The sequence below is a fragment of the Balaenoptera physalus genome (assembly GCF_965194825.1).
Source record: "Balaenoptera physalus genome assembly, chromosome: 14".
NCBI lineage: Eukaryota > Metazoa > Chordata > Mammalia > Artiodactyla > Balaenopteridae > Balaenoptera > Balaenoptera physalus.
The window spans coordinates 53,151,821-53,175,431 of NC_138893.1; the positions used below are offsets into that span (position 1 = coordinate 53,151,821).

At 46.0% G+C, this 23,611-nt stretch overlaps 1 protein-coding gene across 7 annotated transcripts in view; it reads right to left on the reverse strand.

Moving 5' to 3' along the window:
• ZFYVE27 (zinc finger FYVE-type containing 27) overlaps positions 1–23,611 on the reverse strand; it is a gene marked incomplete at its 5' end in the record, with an annotated part of 138,002 nt that overhangs the window by 33,308 nt on the left and 81,083 nt on the right. The window lies entirely within an intron of this gene.

The window sequence follows — 23,611 nt, forward strand, 5'->3', positions numbered from 1 at the left end:
CCTACAAAAAATAAATTAAATAAAATAGATCCACATTTAAAAAAAAACAAAACAAAAAACCAAAGACCTGTCCTATCTCTTCCTTCTCTCTCATTCTCTCTATCCTCCTGCCCACTAAGGTAAGTTGGCTCGTGGGAATAAAAAAAACTTCTTTATTTGGTTCCCCTTCTTGTTCTGTTTCCACTGCATTCATCACCTTTGCTAGCAAACAACATATCTACTCATTATGTCTTCTGTTTGTCTTGCCTGCTAAATTGTAAGCTTGGGCAGTGGTCTTTGCTATGTTCACTGATGTATCCCAAATGCCTGGAATAATGTCTGACAATAAATTTGTTGAATTAATTAAAGCAAAATTCTCTGGAAGACGAAGAGAAAGAAGCAGGGTTTCTCTGAGATAGTGTTAGAACTGATCATTTTACATCTGATTTGTTCTTTGGGAAGGAATAAATATAAATGAAAATTTTATTTTGTAGATGATACAAAATTATTCTGGACAGTGGGGGAGGTGCTACAATAGATAAAGACCTCAGTTCAGAGCCACTTATTGGCTATGCATGTTTGGACAAATTGGTCCAATTGCCTTGGAGAGAAAGTAGCTATTTGCTGAGGCTGGTAGAGCCTGGGGAGGAAGTAGGTGTCGAGGAAGTGGTCTTTGCCCACACCATCCTCCCAAGGACAGCTCCTGCTGTGGAAGGAGAAGCAGAGGTGCTTCCTCCAGGGTAACAGCCACTGTGAGCCCCGAGCCAGAGGCCATTAGCCAAAGGCTGGCACTGGGCACTGGCAGGAAGGAGAGAATACTGTCCTGAGCCCACCCACTCAGCACTATGAATCCCACCTTTTAGATGCATCTCCAAGCCCATCAGTCCCAAGAGGGCTTTCTTGAAGCATCCCCCTCCAACACAGGGCTTTATACACACCTTCTCATGGCTTTGATTGCATCATGCTTTGGCTGGTAGACTCCTATAGAGCTTTTGGAATCCCTGACCACTGGCCAGGTCACAGAGCAGGTTTCAGTGATTGGAATGTTTCCACACTCTTCAGAATGCTGCCAGCCAATTCACCATTCCCTGCCTCCTTGTCATCTAGTCCTCCTTCTGTGCCCCCTGATATTTCCCTGTATCTATAGCTTCCTTCCTTAAAAAGTATCAAACTCTCTTCACCAAGGCCACAACACCCTGGCTCTTATTTCTCCTGGGTCCAGCCCATGTGGCCCCCTGCTTATCCCTCCCAGCCCTTTCCACCACCTCTCTCCCTACACTCTCCATGCCAACCACAGCCATGCGTGACTTTTATTTTTCAGTCCCTCAAATGTGCTACATTTTGCATCACTTCTGAACCTTCATCTGTGCTCTGCCTGGAATGTTCTTTCCCTCCTCTTCATCTGGATAAATCTCTTCAGGTTCCAATTTAAAATTCACTTCCTTGGGTAATAGACTTTTTATTTTCTTTTTCCCTGCATTTTGTTTATTCTGATTATATTTATTGAAATGTTATTCTTTGTTGATTCTAATAATAAAAATTTGAGACCTGTAAAAGCTAAAACAAAAAATAAAATTTACTTTCTTGGGGAAGCCTTCCCTGGCACTTTAGTCATGGTTAGGTGCCCCTACTATGAGCACCTTATACTTGCCCTACAAAACAATCACTTTCTAAAATGTATTTATCTGTCTTTCTTATTAGACCATAAGCCCCTTGAGAGCAGGAACTTTGTCTCCTCAGCTGCATTCTCAGTGTTCAGAATAGTACCTGGAATATAGTAGATGCTCAATCAATGTTTGTACAGGAGGTGGGCTGACTTACAGGAAAGGGACTGTCTCCATTCAGTCCCCCGACATTGAGCCTCAGGCAAGGAGAGGCATGGTTCCAATCATAAAGGATTTTACAGTCTTGTTTGGGAAACCCGGCTTAGGCGCCATGACACAGTGAGCAACTGACAGGTGCCCCAGTGACACATTCAGGCAGTGAGTGTTATGGGAAATCTGAGGAGGCAGAGACCCCAGTGGTCTGATGACTGGAGTCTTCCCCTGGCCCAAGGGACCAGAGGTGATTTCTGAAAGACAAGGCGTTTGACACTTAGAGGAGGAGGTAAGGCAGGGTTGGACAAATGGGCAGCTGGAAGTTAAGGAAGGGGAAGGTATATCTGAAACAGCGGACCACGCTGGCTGATTTGAACTACTCTGTAGAGAAACAAGGCTTGAGCCAGATAATGAACAGCCATGAAAGCGAGGAAATGGGGAGTCTGCGAGGGAGCCAAAACAGTGAGGGGCATAAGGAAAGCAATGTACCAGAATGGGTCACCCGGGAGCATCCCAGGGATGGATGAGAAGGGAGGGGCTGAAGCAGGAAGAGCAGGAAGGAAGCTATTGTGCTACACCAGATGGGCATGGGTCACTGCCCAGGAATGAGGGCAAAGGGACAAATTGAAGAAACATTTTAAATGAAGTCATTATAGGCTGCTGCTTCTGACTGAATACATGAGGTGAGGAAGGGAGGGGGAGACAAAGAGGATGCAGGACTGTCCATCCATCTCCGGGGCTGGGAGACGCCACGGTCAGAAATCACAAAGGCAGATTAGGTAACTCTATACATGTCAGATGAAAATGATAGGAGAAGCTTCAGTGATTTTTTTAGGACCAAGGAGATAGTGCAAGACTATAGGTTAAGACTTGAGAGGTCTCTCTATAAAAGTATAGTTGATGCCATAAGAATGGGTCACTTGACCTTGGGAAAGGGGATACAGAGAGCTATGAGAAAGGGACCTGTCTGTCTAGCCTTGGGCAAGATGGTACAATTAAAGTTGAAGATACCTCCGTTCAGATCCCAGCCATGTCACTTACTAACTGGGTAGACTTGGGCAAGTTAATTAACCTCTCAGAGCCTAGGTTCCATATGTGTGAAGTGGGGATAATAATACCTAAGTCATGGGATTTTTTTTTAAGCAGTAAATAAAATGACCTCTGGAAAGAGCCAAGTTTGGCTCCTAGTCTGTAGCAGGTGTTCAGCAAGGGTAGTTCATGGTGAGAAGGAGTCAGTGCAAGAAGAAGAGAAGGAAGGCAGGAATCCCAGCGGGGCCTCCAGAAAAATAAAAGAGAAGGAAGGCAGATGGAGACCCAGGACTCTGGAGCATCACAGAAGCCCCAGGAGGCAAAGTCCTCCGGAGGATAGATGAACAGTGTCAAGTATTATAGAAAGTTCAAGAGCAACTGGAGTGGCAGGAATTACATTTTGAATTTTCAGAGTGCAATTTGGAGGAGCACAAAAGGATCTAGTGAACAAAACAGAAAAAAATCAAGAGGAGAAATCCACACAAAGACACCCCTATCAGTCAGGATGTTTAGGCTGCAAAAAGATTATCCTACTAACATGGTTTGATCAATAAAGACATTAAATTAACATAACAAGAAGTCTGGAGGGGGAGAGCACCAGGATTAGCTCAGTGGCTCAGCAAAGTCCCCAAGAACCCAGGCTTTGTCCATCCTTTCTCTACAACATCCTAAGCACACTGGTTTCTCATCCTCAGACTTATTGCCTCCTAGTTGCAAGATGGCTGCTGCAACTCCAAACATCATGTTCTCATATATAAACATCCATGGCAGGCAGGAAGGGGGAGGGCTTACTTCCTTGCCCCAGAGAAATTAATCTTCAAAAATATTTCCCAGAAGCCTCCTACCAGAAGTCCCCTTATATCTCATGGGCCAGACTGGGTCACATGGTCACTTCTAGCTGCAAGGGAAGCCAGGAAAGTTTCTGGCATTTTCAGACTCTACAGGAGGAGGGAGGCCAGAAGAAGAGGTTGAAAATAGCAAGTGACTGGGTATGTGACCAATATGTCTGCCACACTACTCATTTTAAAAATCTGGAAATCATAAATAGAGGGATGCTGAAGATGAGAGGAAAGCAAGGAAGGAATGGGATCATAAAGGAGAGAGAAAAGGACCAGGTTTGAGAGGGAAGGAAGCTTGTATCCTCTGCCATAAGCAAGAAGGATAGAGGTTGGCATAGAAACAGATTCTGAAGAGGAGAGAGTAACTAACCTCAACCTCAGCAAAGCCAAATATAGCTGCATTGGTAAAGACACCAGAAAACCAAGGGGGAACATGATGAGATACCACCCTCTAGAAGAGCAAAAATTATAAGGACTCACAAAGCGGGTATTGATCAGCTGCAGAGCAAAGAGGACACTTCTGTATTACATTAGAATATATATTCTATATTGTTGGAAAATAATTTAGCATGATCCCATATAATTCCAGCAATTCCACTACCAGATTTATACCATGGCGTATCTGTGTTCAGTTATGAACGGGAGTGTTCATAGCAGCACTGTTTGTAAAAGAAAAAAACTGAAAACAACCCAACTTTCTTAGGCTGGAAAATGAATAATTAAATCATGATCTATTCCTACAATGGAATACTATATAGCAGTAACAGCATGCATGAATTTCAGACAAAAAATGTTGAATTAAAAAGGCACATGACAACTACAATCCTGCAGCCTGTGGAACAAAAACCACATTCACAGAAAGATAGACAAGATGAAAAGGCAGAAGGCTATGTATCAGATGAAGAAACAGGATAAAACCCCAGAAAAACAACTAAATGAAGTGGAGATAGGCAACCTTCCAGAAAAAGAATTCAGAATAATGATAGTGAAGATGATCCAGGACCTCGGAAAAAGAATGGAAGCAAAGATCAAGAAGATGCAAGAAATGTTTAACAAAGACCTAGAAGAATTAAAGAACAAACAAACAGAGATGAACAGTACAATAACTGAAATGAAAACTACACTAGAAGGAATCAATAGCAGAATAACTGAGGCAGAAAAACGGATAAGTGACCTAGAAGACAGAATGGTGGAATTCACTGCTGCAGAACAGCAAAAAGAAAAAAGAATGAAAAGAAATGAAGACAGCCTAAGAGACCTCTGGGACAACATTAAACACAACAACATTCACATTATAGGGGTCCCAGAAGGAGAAGAGAGAGAGAAAGGACCCGAGAAAATATTTGAAGAGATTATAGTCGATAACTTCCCTAACATGGGATAGGAAATAGCCACCCAAGTCCAGGAAGCACAGAGAGTCCCATACAGGATAAAACCAAGGAGAAACACGCCAAGACACATAGTAATCAAATTGGCAAAAATTAAAGACAAAGAAAAATTATTGAAAGCAGCAAGGGAAAAATGACAAATAACATACAAGGGAACTCCCATAAGGTAAACAGCTGATTTCTCAGCAGAAACTCTACAAACCAGAAGGGAGTGGCATGATATACTTAAAGTGCTGAAAGGGAAGAACCTACAACCAAGATTACTCTACCCAGCAAGGATCTCATTCAGATTCGATGGAGAAATCAAAAGCTTTACAGACAAGCAAAAGCTAAGAGAATTCAGCACCACCAAACCAGCTCTACAACAAATGCTAAAGGAACTTCTCTAAGTGGGAAACACAAGAGAAGAAAGGACCTACATAAACAAACCCAAAACAATTAAGAAAATGGTAATAGGAACATACATATCAATAATTACCTTAAACGTGAATGGATTAAATGCTCCAACCAAAAGACACAGGCTTGCTGAATGGATACAAAAACAAGACCCATATATATGCTGTCTACGAGAGACCCACTTCAGACCTAGGGACACATACAGACTGAAAGTGAGGGGATGGAAAAAGATATTCCATGCAAATGGAATCAAAAGAAAGATGGAGTAGCAATACTCATATCAGATAAAATAGACTTTAAAATAAAGAATGCTACAAGAGACAAGGAAGGACATTACGTAATGATCAAGGGATCAATCCAAGAAGAAGATATAACAATTATAAATATATGTGCACCCAACATAGGAGCACCTCAATACATAAGGCAACTGCTAACAGCTATAAAAGAGGAAATCGACAGTAACACAATAATACTGGGGGACTTTAACACCTCACTTACACCAATGGACAGATCATCCAAAATGAAAATAAATAAGGAAACAGAAGCTTTAAATGACACAATAGAGTAGATAGATTTAATTGATATTTATAGGACATTCCACCCAAAAACAGCAGATTACACTTTCTTCTCAAGTGCACACAGAACATTCTCCAGGATAGATCACATCTTCGGTCACAAATCAAGCCTCAGTAAATTTAAGAAAATTGAAATCATATCAAGCATCTTTTCTGACCACAACACTATGAGATTAGAAATGAATTACAGGGAAAAAAACGTAAAAAACACAAACACATGGAGGCTAAACAATATACTACTAAATAACCAAGAGATCACTGAAGAAATCAAAGAGGAAATCAGAAAATACCTAGAGACAAATGACAATGAAAACACGATGATCCAAAACCTATGGGATGCAGCAAAAGCAGTTCTAAGAGGGAAGTTTATAGCTATACAAGCCTACCTCAAGAAACAAGAAAAATCTCAAATAAACAATCTAACCTTTCACCTAAAGGAACTAGAGAAAGAACAAACAAAACCCAAAGTTAGCAGAAGGAAAGAAATCATAAAGATCAGAGCAGAAATAAATGAAATAGAAACAAAGAAAACAATAGCAAAGATCAATAAAACTAAAAGCTGGTTCTTGGAGAAGATAAACAAAATTGATAAACCATTAGCCAGACTCATCAAGAAAAAGAGGGAGAGGACTCAAATCAATAAAATCAGAAATGAAAAAGGAGAAGTTACAACAGACACCGCAGAAATACACAGCATACTAAGAGACTACTACAAGTGACTCTATGCCAATAAAATGGACAACCTGGAAGAAAAGGACAAATTCTTGGAAAGGTATAAGCTTCCAAGACTGAACCAGGAAGCAATAGAAAATATGAACAGACCAATCACAAGTAATGAAATTGAAACTGTGATTAAAAATCTTCCAACAAACAAAAGTCCAGGACCAGATGGCTTCACAGGTGAATTCTATCAAACATTTAGAGAAGAGATAACACCCATCCTTCTCAAACTCTTCCAAAAAATTGCGGAGGAAGGAACACTCTCAAACTCATTCTGTGAGGCCACCATCACCCTGATACCAAAACTAGACAAAGATACTACAAAAAAAGAAAATTACAGACCAATATCACTGATGAATATAGATGCAAAAATCCTCCACAAAATACTAGCAAACAGAATCCAACAACACATTAAAAGGATCATACACCATGATCAAGTGGGATTTACCCCAGGGATGCAAGGATTCTCCAATATACGCAAATCAAACAATGTGATACACCATATTAACAAATTGAAGAAGAAAAACCATATGATCCTCTCAATAGATGCAGAAAAAGCTTTTGACAAAATTCAGCACCCATTTATGACAAAAACTCTCCAGAAAATGGGCATAGAGGGAACCTACCTCAACATAATAAAGGTCATATATGACAAACCCACAGCAAACATCATTCTCAATGGTGAAAAACTGAAAGCATTTCCTCTAAGATCAGGAACAAGACAAGGATGTCCATTCTCACCACTATTATTCAACATAGTTTTAGAAGTCCTAGCCACGGCAATCAGAGAAGAAAAAGAAATAAAAAGAATACAAATTGAAAAAGAAGAAGTAAAACTGTCACTGTTTGCAGATGACATGATACTATACATAGAGAATCCTAAAGATGCCACCAGAAAACTACTAGAGCTAATTAATGAATTTGGTAAAGTTACAGGATACAAAATTAATGCACAGAAATCTCTTGCATTCCTATACACTAAAGATGAAAAATCTGAAAGAGAAACTAAGGAAACACTCCCATTTACCACTGCAACAAAAAGAATAAAACACCTAGGAATAAACCTACCTAGAGAGACAAAAGACCTGTATGCAGAAAACTATAAGACACTGATGAAAGAAATTAAAGATGATACGAACAGATGGAGAGATATACCGTGTTCTTGGATTGGAAGAATCAATATTGTGAAATGACTATACTACCCAAAGCAATCTACAGATTCAATGCAATCCCTATCAAATTACCAATGGCATTTTTTACAGAACTAGAACAAAAAAATCTTAAAATTTGTATAGAGACACAAAAGACTCTGAATAGCCAAAGCAGTCTTGAGGGAAAAAAATGGAGCTGGAGGAATCAGACTCCCTGACTTCAGACTATACTACAAAGCTACAGTAATCAAGGCAATATGGTACTGGCACAAAAACAGAAACATAGGTCAATGGAACAAGATAGAAAACCCAGAGACAAACCCACGCACCTATGGTCAACTAATCTATGACAAAGGAGGCAAGGATATACAATGGAGAAAAGACAGTCTGTTCAATAAGTGGTGCTGGGAAAACTGGACAGCTACATGTAAAAGAATGAAATTAGAACACTCCCTAACACCATACATAAAAATAAACTCCAAATGGATTAGAGACCTAAATGTAAGACCGGACACTATAAAACTCTTAGAGGAAAACATAGGAAGAACACTCTTTGACATAAATCACAGCAAGATGTTTTTTTGATCCACCTCCTAGAGTAATGGAAATAAAAACAAAAATAAACAAATGGGACCTACTGAAACTTAAAAGCTTTTGCACAGCAAAGGAGACTACAAACAAGACGAAAAGACAACCCTCAGAATGGGAGAAAATATTTGCAAATGAATCATCAGACACAGGATTAATCTCCAAAATATATAAACAGCTCATGCAGCTCAATATTAAAAAAACAAACAACCCAATCCAAAAATGGGCAGAAGACCTAAATAGACATTTCTCCAAAGAAGACATATAGATAGCCAAGAAGCACATGAAAAGCTGCTCAACATCACTAATTATTAGAGAAATGCAAATCAAAACTACAATGAGGTATCATCTCACACCAGTTAGAATGGGCATCATCAGAAAATCTACAAACAACAAATGCTGGAGAGGGTGTGGAGAAAAGGGAACCCTCTCGCACTGTTGGTGGGAATGTAAATTGATACAGCCACTATGGAGAACAGTATGGAGGTTCCTTAAAAAACTAAAGATAGAATTACCATATGACCCAGCAATCCCACTACTGGGCATATACCCAGAGAAAACCATAATTCAAAAAGACACGTGCACCCCAATGTTCACTGCAGCACTATTTACAATAGCCAGGTCATAGAAGCAACCTAAATGCCCGTCGACAGACAAATGGATAAAGAAGATGTGGTACATGTATACAATGGAATATTACTCAGCCATAAAAAGGAACGAAATTGGGTCATTTGTAGAGACGTGGATGAATCTAGAGACTGTCATATGGAATGAAGTAAGTCAGAAAGAGAAAAACAAATATCGTATATTAATGCATATATGTGGAACCTAGAAAAATGGTACAGATGGACCGGTTTGCAGGGCAGATATAGAGACACAGATGTAGAGAACAAACATATGGACACCAAGGGAGGAAAGTGGTGGTGGTGGTCGTGGTGGGATGAATTGGGAGATTGGGATTAACATGTATACACTAATATGTACAAAATAGATAACTAATAAGAACCTGCTGTATAACACAAGTAACTCCACTGTACAGTAGAAACTAACACAACATTGTAAAACAACTCTACCCCAATTTAAAAATATATATATCTACAGTGTCGTTGCATTTATATAAAGTTCCAAAACATGCAAAAACTAAAACAACATTACTTAGGTCTATAAACGTAAGCAGCAAACTATTAAGAAAAGAAAAGAAAGATATACACAAAATTCCAGAAGGTGGTTTAGCTCCAGGGCAGGGAAGGGAGACTGCATATGGGAAGGCAGCGTTCTTATTCTTAAATTGAGTGGTGAGTACACAGGCGTTCGCTGTGCTCTTATTCTTTATACTTTACACATATTCCAGAAATATTCTTGTTGTGCCTGCTGAAACAATTTAAAGATCAGAAAGAACAGAGAATCAAGGGGAGATGAAGGGATGTGAGCCAGCCCACAATGAGGGCAGAAGCCCCTCCCCTCCCATCAGCATTTAGAACATGCAGGGCTCAGACAACCGGGCTTGTTAAGGCTGAAGTCTGATCAGTTCTGTCTGAGTGTCTGCTGGAATGGGGAGAGCCCCACATTTGAGAGGAGAAGGGATTGAGGACAGCGGTAGGATGGGAAAAGAGCCAAGGGGTTGAGATGTTTTTCCTTGAGGAACTAGGGGTGAAAATAAGAATAAGAATTGCTCCCCATATGGAGCACCAGTGCGAGTACCAGGCACTGGTGTTTTCCACGGATTTCATCAAAGCCTCCTAGAAGTTTGTACAGGGAGAGTTACTAGTTCTATCCTACCAAAGAGATGGCATAGGCTTAACTAAGTTAAGCTACATGCTCAGGTCACATAGTGAGTCCGTGGGAAAGGCAGGTACTTGCAATAATGCATAAAGCCCTCCAGGTCTCGGCTGCCTCACCCCTCCAACCTCAGCTCACGCCACGCTGGCCATCCGTCCATCTCTCCCCTCCTCTGGGTCTTTCCTGCGTGGAGCTTTGCACATCCTGTCCTTTCTTCCAGAAACCCACCTTCCCACATCTTTCCTTGGCAGGGTCCTTCCCACCTTTAGGTCTCAGCTTCAGTGCTACTGCTCAGAGGGCCCCCTGGACCATCCACTCCAGGTGGCCCCTCTTACTCTCCTTCCCTGGACTCTGCACTTGGCCTCCTTGCACTTCACCTGTTCACATCTATCTGTCGCTTTGCTTATTTATTGCCACTCCAATGTACTAGAACATAAGCTTCTTGAGGGTAGGGATGATGTGCCTCTTGTTTACCATAGTATCCCCAGTGCCTAGCCCTAGGCCTGGCATGTAGCAGGTGCTTAATAAATGTTTACTGAATAAATAAAAAGCTGGACCAGGGTGGTGAGAGGAGGCTGAGAGAGGAGACATGGAGACGGATTCAAACCTATGTTCCTGCTCAGAGAGGGCTCCATCCATCCTCTGTGCCCAGGAGGGCATTTGGGAAGCCCCCTCTGCATTCAGACTGGTATCTGGGCAGCCCTGGGTGTCCAGGAAGGGAGGAGGGAAGACCTTCCAGATGGTCCTGTTACTGGCCACCTGGGTCCAACTCTTGCCCAGTGGGGACGCCCCTTCCTCTATCGGTTTCTAATGAGATCTTTCCCCATTGTGGAATTAGGTTCTTGGCATCGGGTTCTTGGCATCCACTGTTCCAGAAAGATACTCTGAAATTGGAGGATATTCAGAGATGAAATATCTGAAACAATGCAGGAACAGGGGAAATGGACTAATTATAACAGATGAAAAGACCCACATTCTGGGCTTTGCCAAACTAAGTGGAATAGGATCACTACATGCAAGACCTTAAGGGGGTGAAGGCCTACAAGGGAGGAGAAGCACCGCCGGTGACATGAGAGAGTGTGATTATGTGAAACGGAATCAAAGGAATCCCTGGGGATTTTAGGCTCAGTGGCAGGAACCCTTTCCTCCCAGTGAAAGTTCTGCAGTTGGGCAGCATTTTTCTAATGAAAGGAGTGGGGTGCCACCCTAACAGCATAAGCCCATCTTAAGCCAAGCCCAGGAGCCTCTACAAGCATGACGGCCTCATTATAGAAGGCTGGGGTCCGGTGTTAGAGGGGAAGAGGCCTTCTGATGGCAGTGTGGAGTGATGGCTACGTGCACAGGCGCTGTGGTCAGAGACTGGATTCCAGTCCCAGTGTCCTGGCTGGTGGGGTGCAGTGGAAAGAGCACTGGATGAGGAGCCAGGAAACCCGGCTTTGAGTCCCAGCGCAGTGTCTTCCAGCTGTGTGACATCTGACAGCTCACAGTCCTAGGGACCTCAGGCTCTTCATCATTTAAAAGAGGAGGGTGGGCCTCATGACCCTAAGGGCTCTCCTAGGCCTGACACCTGAGATACGTAAATTCTCCTGTCTTACAGCTACTCATATATGTCTAGATTTCTCTCCCTCATTAGAGTCATTTTACACACAAGACCAAAGGAAATCGGAATCTGCAAGAGGTTTCTATGAAATTGAAGTCGCTGTCAGAAGAATCCCCCCAACACAATGAGCAGGGATTCCCTCGGGGGTACCTCATCAGGGGCCCTGTGGTCGGGCAGAAAGAGAAAGCTGGAAGGACCAGGGGGGAGGTGGTCCCCTCTGCTCCTGTGACCCCAGTTCTGCATTGAGATCCACAGCCAGACAGAAGCCTGGCCCAGTGGAGTGACCAAATGACCATGGTACCTTCCCCCCAGGCTTGGACTCAGCCCAGTGATACAGAAGGAGTGGGGATGCACAAGGGCAGGAGGTTTTGCAAACGCCTCAGAATGGGGTTCCAGCTGGATGTGAGGACTGCAGCTGGAGCCCTGCTCCCAGCATCTAAATCAGGCCATGCAGGCTCCTGGGCTCCCAGGCACTGGGCTGCTTGCGGAACCAGGGAAATTCCTCTGAAATGAGCCATCCACCCGCCCCCATGCTCATTGAGTTTCCTGGAAGAGAGGAAGCCCCAGAGCAAATGGAGGGGGCTGTGTTTTGAAATAAGTGGGGAAGCCTGCAGAGAGGGATGAGGCTGTCAGCTAGAAGCCTGCAGCTTCTGGGCACCTGTTGAAGAGACAGGAAGGCCTGGAGGAAATGTCTTTCCAAAGAAGCAAGGCAAGCTCGGAGGCCCCAGTCATGGGCTGGCCATACCCAGCAGGGGAAGGTTACCCCAACCCACACTCCATGCTCCAGAGATGATAATATAAAAATGACATGTATTAACGGGCACCAGTTGTGAGCTAGATGCTGGGATACAGCAGGGCACAGAACAGACAAAAAGCCCTGCCCTCATGAGGTGTATATTCTAATGGGAGTGACAAACAATAAACAATACAAATACATAGTATGTTAGAAGGTGATAAATACAGAGAAGGGATATAAAGGAGGGAAGGGAGATGAGGAGTGCTGGCGTGGGTGAAGGGAGACAGTCTGTGATTTCAGACAGCTTAGCCAAAGACCTCACTGAGGAGGTGACACTTGAGTAAAGACATAAAGGAGGCTAGGGAGTGAGCCCTGTGGAAACCTGAGGAGAAGCATTCCAGTAAAAAGAAGCAGCAAGTGCAAAGGCCCTGGGGCAGGAGTAACTTGATACGTTCAAGGCATAGCAAAGAGGCCAGTTTGGCTCAAGCAGAGTGACGGACATGTGTGGAGACAGGTTAGGGGAAGGTCAGGTCACGTAGGGGCTGGAAGACTAGTACAAGGGCTGTGGCTTTGGGGGAGTCCCTGAGTCTTGTGAGCAGAGGAGGGACATGATCTGTCAAGTTTTAACAGCATTACTCTTGCTGCTGTGTTAAGAATAGACCAAAGGGGAACTAGGAAGCCCAGTTATTATTATTACCATCATCATCATCAACAACAACAACCACAAGAGTAACACCAGTTACTGAGCCTGTGTCAGGCCCAGTACCACCCATTTTATTTTCATTATCTAGTTGAAATCTCACAACAACCCTGTACCAAGAGAAGGCCTTAATTTTCCCATTTTACATCTGAGGAGACAGGCTCAGCCAAAGTCAGAAAGTCACACAGACACACGCCCTCCCCAGTCTGGCCCCGCTCACCTGTCCAGCCCTGTCTCTCAGAGCCCCACTTCTTACCTACCCCCGTCTCCAGCCCCATAGCGCTGCTCCCAGTTTCCCCAACTCCACACACCCTTCCAGGACTCTGAGCCTCTTGCCTGTGCTCTTCCAGCTGCCTAGAACTCTCTCTTTTCTTTTTATATAAATGTATTTATTTTTGGCTGTGTTGGGTCTTCGTTGCTGAGAGCGGGCTTTCTCTAGTTGCGGCGAGCAGGGGCTACTCTTCGTTGTGGTGCGCGGGCTTCTCATTGCTATGGCTTCTCTTGTTGCAGAGCACGGGCTCTAGGAGAGTGGGCTTCAGTAGTTGTGGCACACGAGCTAAGTAGTTGTGGCTTGCAGGCTCTAGAGTGCAGGCTCAGTAGTTGTGGCGCACAGGCTTAGTTGCTCCGTGGCATGTATGTGGGATCTTCCCGGACCAGGGTTCGAACCCGTGTCCCCTGCATTGGCAGGCAGGTTCTTAACCGCTGCGCCACCAGGGAAGTCCTAGAACTCTCTTTTCCCACTCCTAACAGCCGCGCAAATTCCACCTCACGCTCTGAGAGACAGCTGCAGCCCCGCCTCCCTGATTGCCTCCAGCACAGAGGTCATGCCCTCCTCCCCAGAAATACCAGGTGTTGCAACAATCCTGCAGCTGGCCTCCCAGGCACCATGTGAGCTCAAGGCCAGGGACCAGCATGCCTTCGCCTCCATTTCCCCAGCAATCAGTCCTGCAACCAAGCAGGCCTCAGGTTCAAACCCTCCAGACATTGTATTGGGTTATCCTAGGATATTTCAAATTTCTCTAGGGCAGTTTTATTCTAAATCACATTTCCTGCAGGCATGTTCACTTACATGCTCGTACCCTGACCTTGGGTAAATACTGGCAGAATCTTGGGCTGATGGGTGCATCACGGTTTAGGAGAATGCCGCTCCCTCAGAAGAGGAGGCGCACGATGTGTGCTTTAGAATCAGCGGGACCCGAGTTCAAGTCCTGCTCTGCCTCTCACCAGCTGTGTATCTGTGAGCACATCATTTAATCTGGGCCTTGCTATCGTCATCTGCAAACTGTGGCAAACAGTATCTTCTCATATGGGTTGTGTGAGAGCTGGAAACAGTGCAATGCAATGCCTGGCCCTAGGCGTGCCCTCTGGAGATGAATGAATGCCTCCTTGCCCCCCCCCCCCAATCCCTAATCCAGGTCTGTCTTCAGAAGCGTCCTGTACATTAATACTTGGCCACTGTGCTCTTGGGAAGCCTCATACTCTTTGGGACTTTCACAGTAATTAACTGGGAGTCCCCCTTCTGGCCGTAGGTCGAGCTCTGAGGTGCAGCCTATGGCTTCCCCAGCCCTGGTCCCTCATCTCAGAGCCCCTACCAGGCATGGCCCCCAAGTCTGTCCTCACTGCCTGAGCACACCTACATGTTCACCCCTTCCCTCCCCACCAGCTGTCCTGACTCTGTTCCTGCAAGGCCTTCCTGCCTGATCGGCCAAGCCAGTCACACTTCCAGCAGACCCTGGGAAATTAAAAAGGAGGGGGCAGGAATCGTTTGGGAAGTAAGAAGGAGGAGAGGCTCCACAGCAACAAAACAGGTCAGAACAACGTTTGATGCCAGAAACTAGGCAAATATCCAGCTCCTGGTCTTTTGAGGTATTACAACACATCAGATCAGGGAGGACTTGAAAGTCCAACCCCCTCACTTTACAAATGAGAGACCCAGAGAGGATAAGGGACAAGCTCAAAGTCACACAGCAAGTGAGGGGGTGTAAGGAGTCCGATCAGGACTGTGGACTTGCCTGTAGCCACGTTCTTCCTAATGCACCAGGCTCCCCCTTGTCAGGGGCTGGGTTTGAACTGGACTAGCTGACAGAGCAAAGTGTCTTGTTGAAGGCCCTCCGTTCTGTTTCCCTCAATAGATCCCAAAACCTTTTTGGCACTTTAATCCCCCAAAAGCATGATGCCTGACATTTGTTTCTTCAATGGCCTCCAAGGGGGCCATTTGTCCAGGTTCTGTGGTGGCTGCCAAGTCCATTGATTAAGACCACATTCATCGTCTCCTGAGGTTGCTGCTTGACCTTCCTCTACTGTCACTGTGTCAGTGGTTGCAAAGTGCTCAAAACCCACATGGCACGATACACTGAGGGTAAGGGGGCTGGGATATATTCAGCCCCAACCTTCCGAGGTCAGCACCATAGCATCACAGAACTGTAGGGCCCACATGGGGACGACGTAGCTCAGAGACTCCTAGCCGCCACCCCTGGGAGTCCCACTCAGTAGGGACGACGGTGGGAGGGGGGGACTGGGGAATCTGTATTATTAACAGACTCCTTCAGGGATCCAGATTCCCTGCCACGCTGGGAACTACTGAACTACAGCCCTTCACTCCAATGGGGAATCCGTCCCTCCACACCCTTACATTAGAGCATTCATTCAGGGACAGGGAGCTCAATACCTCACAAGTTAGAAAGGTTCTTGCAGTAAGAGCACAGGATACGCCGAGCTCCAATTAGTCTTCCAGGTCCTAGCTGGCCTTCTGTGGTGACACAAGTCAAATGTCTCTTCTCCCTCAGGGACAATAATCAGGTTCTATCTGAGCACACCCTTCAGACCCTGCTTCCCCCCCAACCCAGGTGCCTGCCCTTGGGTTGAAGGCTCCCAGTGTCCACCAGCCCTGACTAGTGAGAGATTCTCCTTGTCCAGCACACGGGGCTCCAGATGTGGGTCACTGCCCCTCCTCCTGCCACCCAGTCCCCCTCACACCCATCTTGTGATGCAGGAATGTCTAGCCACTCATCCACACCTACAATGTGCCAGACACAGAATCAAAAATGGAACTGCTGGACAGGACCTTAGCACTCACCTAGCTCAACCCTCTCATTTTACCAGAGGGCTCTGAGACTCAGAGAGGGGGAGTGACCTGTCCTGGGTCACCCAGTGAGTTTAGCCCATACTGGCTCAATTTGTCCAGCCAGAAATTCCCCAGTGCACCTCACAGAAGGCAGGGGTGCTAACAGCATCATAGCTGAGCAGAAGACTCCTTGGGGCCTCAGAATCTCTGCAAGGCTGATCTCCAGAAGTTGACAATCCCCTCCCCCAGCATCCTTGGCCCTGGCTCCCGACCAGAGTGGGGCTGCTCTACCCTGACATCTAGGAAGCCCTGGGGCCCTCAGTGCCTGCCACCTGTTCACAGAGTGTTGGGGGCACAGGGGCAGACAGCCCACATCCCTCCTCCTCCCCAGGTTATTTATAAAGTGTTTTGGGATGAGTCAGGCACACAGCTGCCCAGCACCGGCAGAGACCGTTCCCTCAGAAATGCTATAAACGAACCTGGGCTCTGGAATCCCACCCCGACCCTTAATAGCGCCTCACAGGAAGGTTGAGGCAGGAAGCTGGGACCAGCAGGGGACTGTGGGGCTGTCCTGATGCCCCCATTAGCGGTCTGAGCCTCGAGTAGGAACATGAGCCCTGGCAGGCTACTCTTGTGGGGACAGATGGAGGAACCCCAGGCAGGGGAAGAAGGAAGGGCCTTGGCCAGACCCCCTCCCTGCACAGACCACATGCCCCTTTCTAGCCAGCAAGCCCCCCTGCACCTTCCCAAACCAGATGGACAGACAGACAAGCCCAAGAAGACAGCTCCCACCCCCGCGCCCCCCAGGCGCTGGCTCTCCCACCTCCATTCCTGTGTGTAAGGCTCTCCACCTCCGCCAACAGACCGGCTATTTTTAACTCTGGAAAGGGAGCCGGAGCCTCCAACACCCTCCTTGCTTCCTGCTCCTGGCAGCATTCTAATTACTTCCTCAGCTGGGTGCTGCCTGCCATGGGCACCCTGGCCGGGGCCACCATAAATAATTGCCCCTGCCTTACACCCAGCTTCCCACGAGGCCGACCCAGGTGCCCCCGCAGGGAGCGTGACCAGCCAGCGCCTGACCCCCGAGCAGATGCACGTCCTTTTATGAGCCTGAGCTGAGGGCACAGGGGGTCTTTGGAACCCACCCTCTTCTCTGCAGCCTCAGCCACGGCCCTGGAGGGGCCACTTGTGCGTCTGGCACACTCCGAGGGAGTAGGGATGGCAACAGATGAATAAGCGCTGTCCGCCCTCGAGGGAGGCAAACACTTAAACAACTTATTATGCAAGAGAGAGGAATGAAATAAGTGCTAAATTAAGATACAAGCTGTGCCCAGGGCCTTCAGGCCCTCAATCCTTCTTCCCTACTTTATTTTTCTGTTATAAAAGCAATTCACATTCCTTTTTTAAAAAAAAAAAATTGTAAACGCAGATAACAAAAGGAAATTTATAATACATTCATTATCCAGCCACCCAAGGACAGCCTTGTGCACACCTGAGGGCCAGACTTGTTTTAAACAGGGCAAGGTCAGACCTCAGATCTGAGGGTCCCAGGGACCCTCAGCCTGGCTCCAAGACAGTCACTGGAACAATCAAAATTTACAAGAAATGAACAGAAAGACTTCAAAGCAAGATAATACAGAGAGTAGGACATATTTATGTAAAAAAGAAAATCCAAAAACTACATAAATGCCTTGAAAACTTTTGGAAGGATACAAACCAAAGGGTTAACACTGGTCAGCCACAGGGACAGGAGTAGGATGGGGGGTGGGGAACAGATTAAAAAACTTTTTTCTTCTAGAAATTTCTTTATATGAATTGTTATAATAAGCATATATTTTTATTAAAATTTTTTTTATAATTTTAACTCCTTGAAAACTTTTTTAAATTGCTCAATAAATAATTTCCAAATGTTCTATAGTGTTGTATCATCTCTGCACTTAGAATAACATAATCTTAAAACCAAAGGGAGGTGCAACTGCTGTGGAAAACAGTTTGGCAGTTTCTCAAAAGTTAAACATAGAGTTACCATATGACCCAGCAATTCCACTCCTAGGTATGTGCTCAAAATAATTTAGAACAGTTATTCAAGCAAATACTTGTTCACGAATGTTCATAACAGTACAATCCCCAACAGCCAAAATATGGAAACAACCCAAACGTCATTAATGGACAAACTGGTCTACCAGTACAATGGAATATTATTCAGCCATAAAAGGGATTAAGTACTGATTCACTCGACAACTTTATGTTATAATGTTAAAACATTATGTTAAGTGAAAGGAGCCAGACATAAAAGGTCACATATTGTATGATTCCTTTTATATGAAATAACTGGGACAGGGAAATCCACAGAGAGGGAGAGCAGATTTGTGGTTGCCAGGGAATGTGGAGAGGGAAGGGATGGGAAGTGATTACTGAAGGCACAGGGGTGCTTCCAGGGTGATGAAAAAGCTGTGAAACTACAGAAAAGTGGCAGCTGCACAACACTAAATGCACTAACTGCCACTGAACTGTGTGCTTTAAATTGGTTGATCGTGTTATGAATTTCTCCTCGATTAAAAAACAAAAAAAGACCAACGAAACACTAAAAAAACTCAGTATCACTCAGCCCTCATGCCTTCCCCGTCCCAGTCCCTACCCCTCACCACCAGCACAGGCTTCAAGGATCCTGAAGGAGAATCCTTCTTCCTGTCCCCACAGGCAGCACAGAGCCACAGACTCCAAGGCCACGAAGGGGCAGAGGAGGGTCTGCGGGGAGAACAATATCGCTGAGTGAGAGAGGGGAGAGCAGGGTCGGGGTGGCGAGGGCAGAGAAAAGAGACTTCGCGGCAACTCTGCGTCTCAGGACCGCACTTTAGAGCTGCCTCACTCTCACAGAACCTCCAGACAATCACGACATCAGTATGATTATCCCTTTCTTTAGATAAGAAAACCAAGATTCTGTGTGACTTAGGAGCAGGGCTGAACCCCCTGGAGTTCAAAGACTGGGCACTGAGGAGGCAGTTAGGGGCACCCGGAGCGGCCCCCCCAGGCAGCCCCTCACCACTGCTGCCCAGAGCGGCTCCCTCCCGCTGGCTGGTCCCCACTCCTCACTGCTGGCCCCTGCCGAAAGCAGGTAAGGAGCGTGGGGAGGGGAGAAGGATGAGGGAGGGGCAGGATGCCCTGCCTGGAGTGGGAGGTGGAGGGGCTTGTCCTACCTCTGTGCTCTCCTTCTCTTCTTCGAAGTCTAGAAGTAAACCTCTGTCTGACCTTGGCCTTCCCCGTGCCTCACCTCATGGTTAGGTCATGTTTAAGACTTGGGCTCGGGTCTAGTCTGCATGTGTCCAAACACTGACCCATGGTTTAACGGCTCCGTGATGTTGTGCTTCCACTTCCTTAAATGTTACGTGGAGATGATATCAGTGTCAACCAAATAAGACTGATAAATGAGGAAAAGCTCAAAAGGGATTTAGCACAGTACCTGCTTGACATCTTACTTTTCTTTTTAGCCAAGCACCTGCTGGGGTTACCAAAGCTTCTGGAGTCCGTGGAACTAAGACTCAGTCCGGGTCTGTCTCTCCTGCAGCTGAGGAAAGCCCCTTGTTACCATAGATTCCAGTAGCTACTGTAGATTCAAGGTCTAAGAAGTGCTGGTCCAGGCACCTTTTTTTTTTTTTAATAAATTTATTTATTTATTTATTTTTTTTTTTTTTAAATTTTTTTACATTTATTTATTTATTTTATTTATTTATTTTTGGCTGTGTTGGGTTTTCGTTGCTGCATGCGGGCTTTCTCTAGTTGTAGCGAGCGGGGGCTACTCTTCGTTGCGGTGCGCGGGCTTCTCATTGCGGTGGCTTTTCTTGTTGTGGAGCACGGGCTCTAGGCACGCAGGCTTCAGTAGTTGTGGCACACGAGCTCAGTAGTTGTGGCTCGCGGGCTCTAGAGCGCAGGCTCAGTAGTTGTGACGCACGGGCTTAGCTGCTCCGCGGCATGTGGGATCTTCCCGGACCAGGGCTCGAACCCGTGTCCCCTGCATTGGCAGGTGGATTCTTAACCACTGTGCCACCAGGGAAGCCCAAATTTATTTATTTTATTTATTTATTTTTGGCTGCGTTGGGTCTTCATTGCTGAGCACGGGCTTTCTCTAGCTGCGGTGAGCGGGGGCTACTCTTCGTTGCGGTGGGCGGGCTTCTCACTGTGGTGGCTTCTCTTGTTGCGGAGCGCGGGCTCTAGAGCACAGGCTCAGTAGTTGTGGCGCATGGGCTCTAGAGCACAGGCTCCGTAGCTGTGGCGCATGGGCTCTAGAGTGCAGGCTCAGTAGTTGGGGTGCACGGGCTCAGTTGCTCCGCGGCATGTGGGATCTTCCCGGACCAGAGCTCGAACCCGTGTCCCCTGCATTGGTAGGTGGATTCTTAACCACTGCGCCACCAGGGAAGCCCTCCAGGTGCCACTGCACTGATGTTTCTGGGCCCCAGCCACTCCTGCCTGCCCTGTACTGCCCACCTCGGAGCTGCTGTGTGGTATTTCCTTTTTTCCCTTGAGAACCAAATAGTTCCAACACAGCTGCTGGGCTCTTTATAAGGATTCAGGTAGTCCAATTTCTAATAATTAAGGTCCAGTGACACCCGTATCATGTTTTACAGCGTACAATGCATTTTCCCAGATATTACCCCACTTGGTTCTTACCAAAATCCAATGAGGCAAGGATCACAGTTTCCTATATTATAGATGTAGATTAGATATAGTTATACAAATACAGATCACCCAGGTAATATTCTTTGCTCTGAAATCTACTTTGTCTGATATTAACATAGCCATTCCAGCTTTCTTTTCACTAGTGTCAGCATGGTATATATTTCTCCATCCTTTTCCATTGCACATATTTATGTCTTTATATTTAAAGTGTGTTTCTTGGAAACAATCAGCAAAATGAAAATGCAACCCATGGGGTAGGAGAAAGTATTGTAAACCATATATCTGATAAGAGGTGAATATCCAAAATATATGATAATCTCTACATTTAATGTGATTATGGATATGGTTAGGCTTGAGTCTATCATCTTGCTTTGTTTTCTATTTGTTCCATCTATTTTTTATTCCCTTTCCACCTTCTTTTGGATTGGATATTTTTGATGATTCTATTTTATCTCCTTCACTAGCTGACTAACTCTAACCTTCTGCTATCTGAGTGGTTGCTTTATCGTTTATAGGATACATCTTGACCTTATCACAGTCTACCTTCAAGTGATATCATATCACTGCACATGGAGTACAAGAACCTTACAATAGTATATTTCCATCTCTGCCCTCCTGGCCTCCTTCCCCTGCCCTGTGCCATGACATAGCAACTCTCACAAGGAAGTAAACAGAGAATCACTGAGCAATCTGGGGTCACTGAACTTTGTGGCCTGATATCGAGAGTCTTGAAAACCATTGTTTCAAGTATTTGGTCTGTTTGTTTGTTTTTTTGTTTCATGTGGAAGGGTAAATCCAATCCCTGTTACTCCATCTTAGATGGAAGCAAACTCCTCAGTATATTTATGAGGACACCAGGACTCAGGGCTAAGCCCCTTGCCCAAGGCGAGGTAGCCACCAAGTGGCCAGGTGGGACTCCAACCAGATCTCTAGACACCAGGCCTGGTGTTCTCCTCCCTGCTTCATTGCTTCTGCAGGAACCACCCTGAGAAAGCAGAAAGAGTTAACGGCACAAGACAGCAGACTTTGCCACCACTGCAAAAAAGCTGCTCACAGCATTGTCACCAGCTTTAGAAGCCAGCGTGATGATTATTTTGCAGAAAGTTACCCATTAAATAGCAACTTTCAGCATCTTTCAAGCCTCACCTTAAATGCTCCCTCTGCATCTTCAGAAGCCTCTGTGGCACGTTCTTGTGTGTTTACCGTCTGTCTGCCAAGGATGCTGGGAGCAGCTCCCCACAATATCATGCATCTGATTGAGCAGTCTCCCCCGCTACCCTTCCATAAGTATTTTCTGGTTGAATCCAATAACCTAACTGGTGGAATTACAGCAACTCTGGTATGTGCCTGCGTGCATGTGTGAATGCATATGTGTGTGTGTGTGTGTGTGTGTGTGTGTGTTGATTTGGAGGCAAGAAGCCAGGGGTCCCCTCTTTTTATCACACTACTTGACTTGCTTTAGGTCCAGGGACCTATTTAGCTTAAAGGTGAGGGATTGAGAGAGAAGAAACTTTCCTTAAAATCACTTGGGGCACCTAGCTTAGACAAGACTCTGGCCAGACTGTGATGGGAGAGAAGAAGCCAGAGGAGCCTTCACTCCTCCCCACCCTCTGTCCTGCGGCAGAGAGGAGCTGGGGGCTCAGCTCTTTGCCAAGCCTCCTCCCCACGCCCCCAGCCGACCCCAGAAATGCTTTGTTTAAGAAACGAGTCTGAAAGCAACAGCACTGACTTCCATTCCCACCGGCTGCCTGTCACATATCCATTTCATTCGAGGCGCTGCCATCCCACAGCGGTGGGACCCGGACGAGTGGTTAACATGGCCAAGACTCAGGTTCGTCATCTGTAAACTGAGCCTGAGAATATCCACCTCCCAGGGCTGATTGTTAAATAAAAACACGATGTGTCTGGCACAGACTGGGAACTGGGCTTTCTTTCCACGCTCCTCATATCCCATCTGCTTTGTTCTAAGTGTTCTTGTATTAGCCTTAGAAGTCTGTGTCAAGACTGGTGGTCTGTTGCTCACAACGAAAACCCATGAAAGGAAAACCAGTAAACAGCACCCACCCTGCACGGTCTAGATCAGAGGTTCTCACACTTCACTGCACACTAGAATCCCCTGGGGAGCTTTTAAAAACCCCAAGAGCAGGCTGCACCCCAAATCAATTAAATCAGAATCTCTGAGGATGGGGACCAGACATCAGGATGTTGTAAAGCTCGCAGGGGTTTCCAACGTACAGCCAGGGTTGAGAATGCGTGGTCTTGTCCGAGAGACAAGAATGTTCTCAATGTCCTGCTCTCCCCTCCTTTGCCTGCGATCCGAGCACATCTCAGGGGCTCCCTGAGGTGCAGTGACCAGGAGTGCAGGACAGGGACTAGGGGAAGGTGAGTGAGACAACAATTAAGGAGGCTCTCACTCTCAGGTCCCTGCAAGAGTGGGGTGACCACCTCTCGCATTTTGTCCCCTAGGCACTGCACCCTTAGGGAGGCACCGCCCTCCACTTGCAAGATCCAGAGAACGAGGCCTCCTTACTCACTCCCTGCAGCCTAGCCCCACCCTGGCCACCCCAGCCTACACC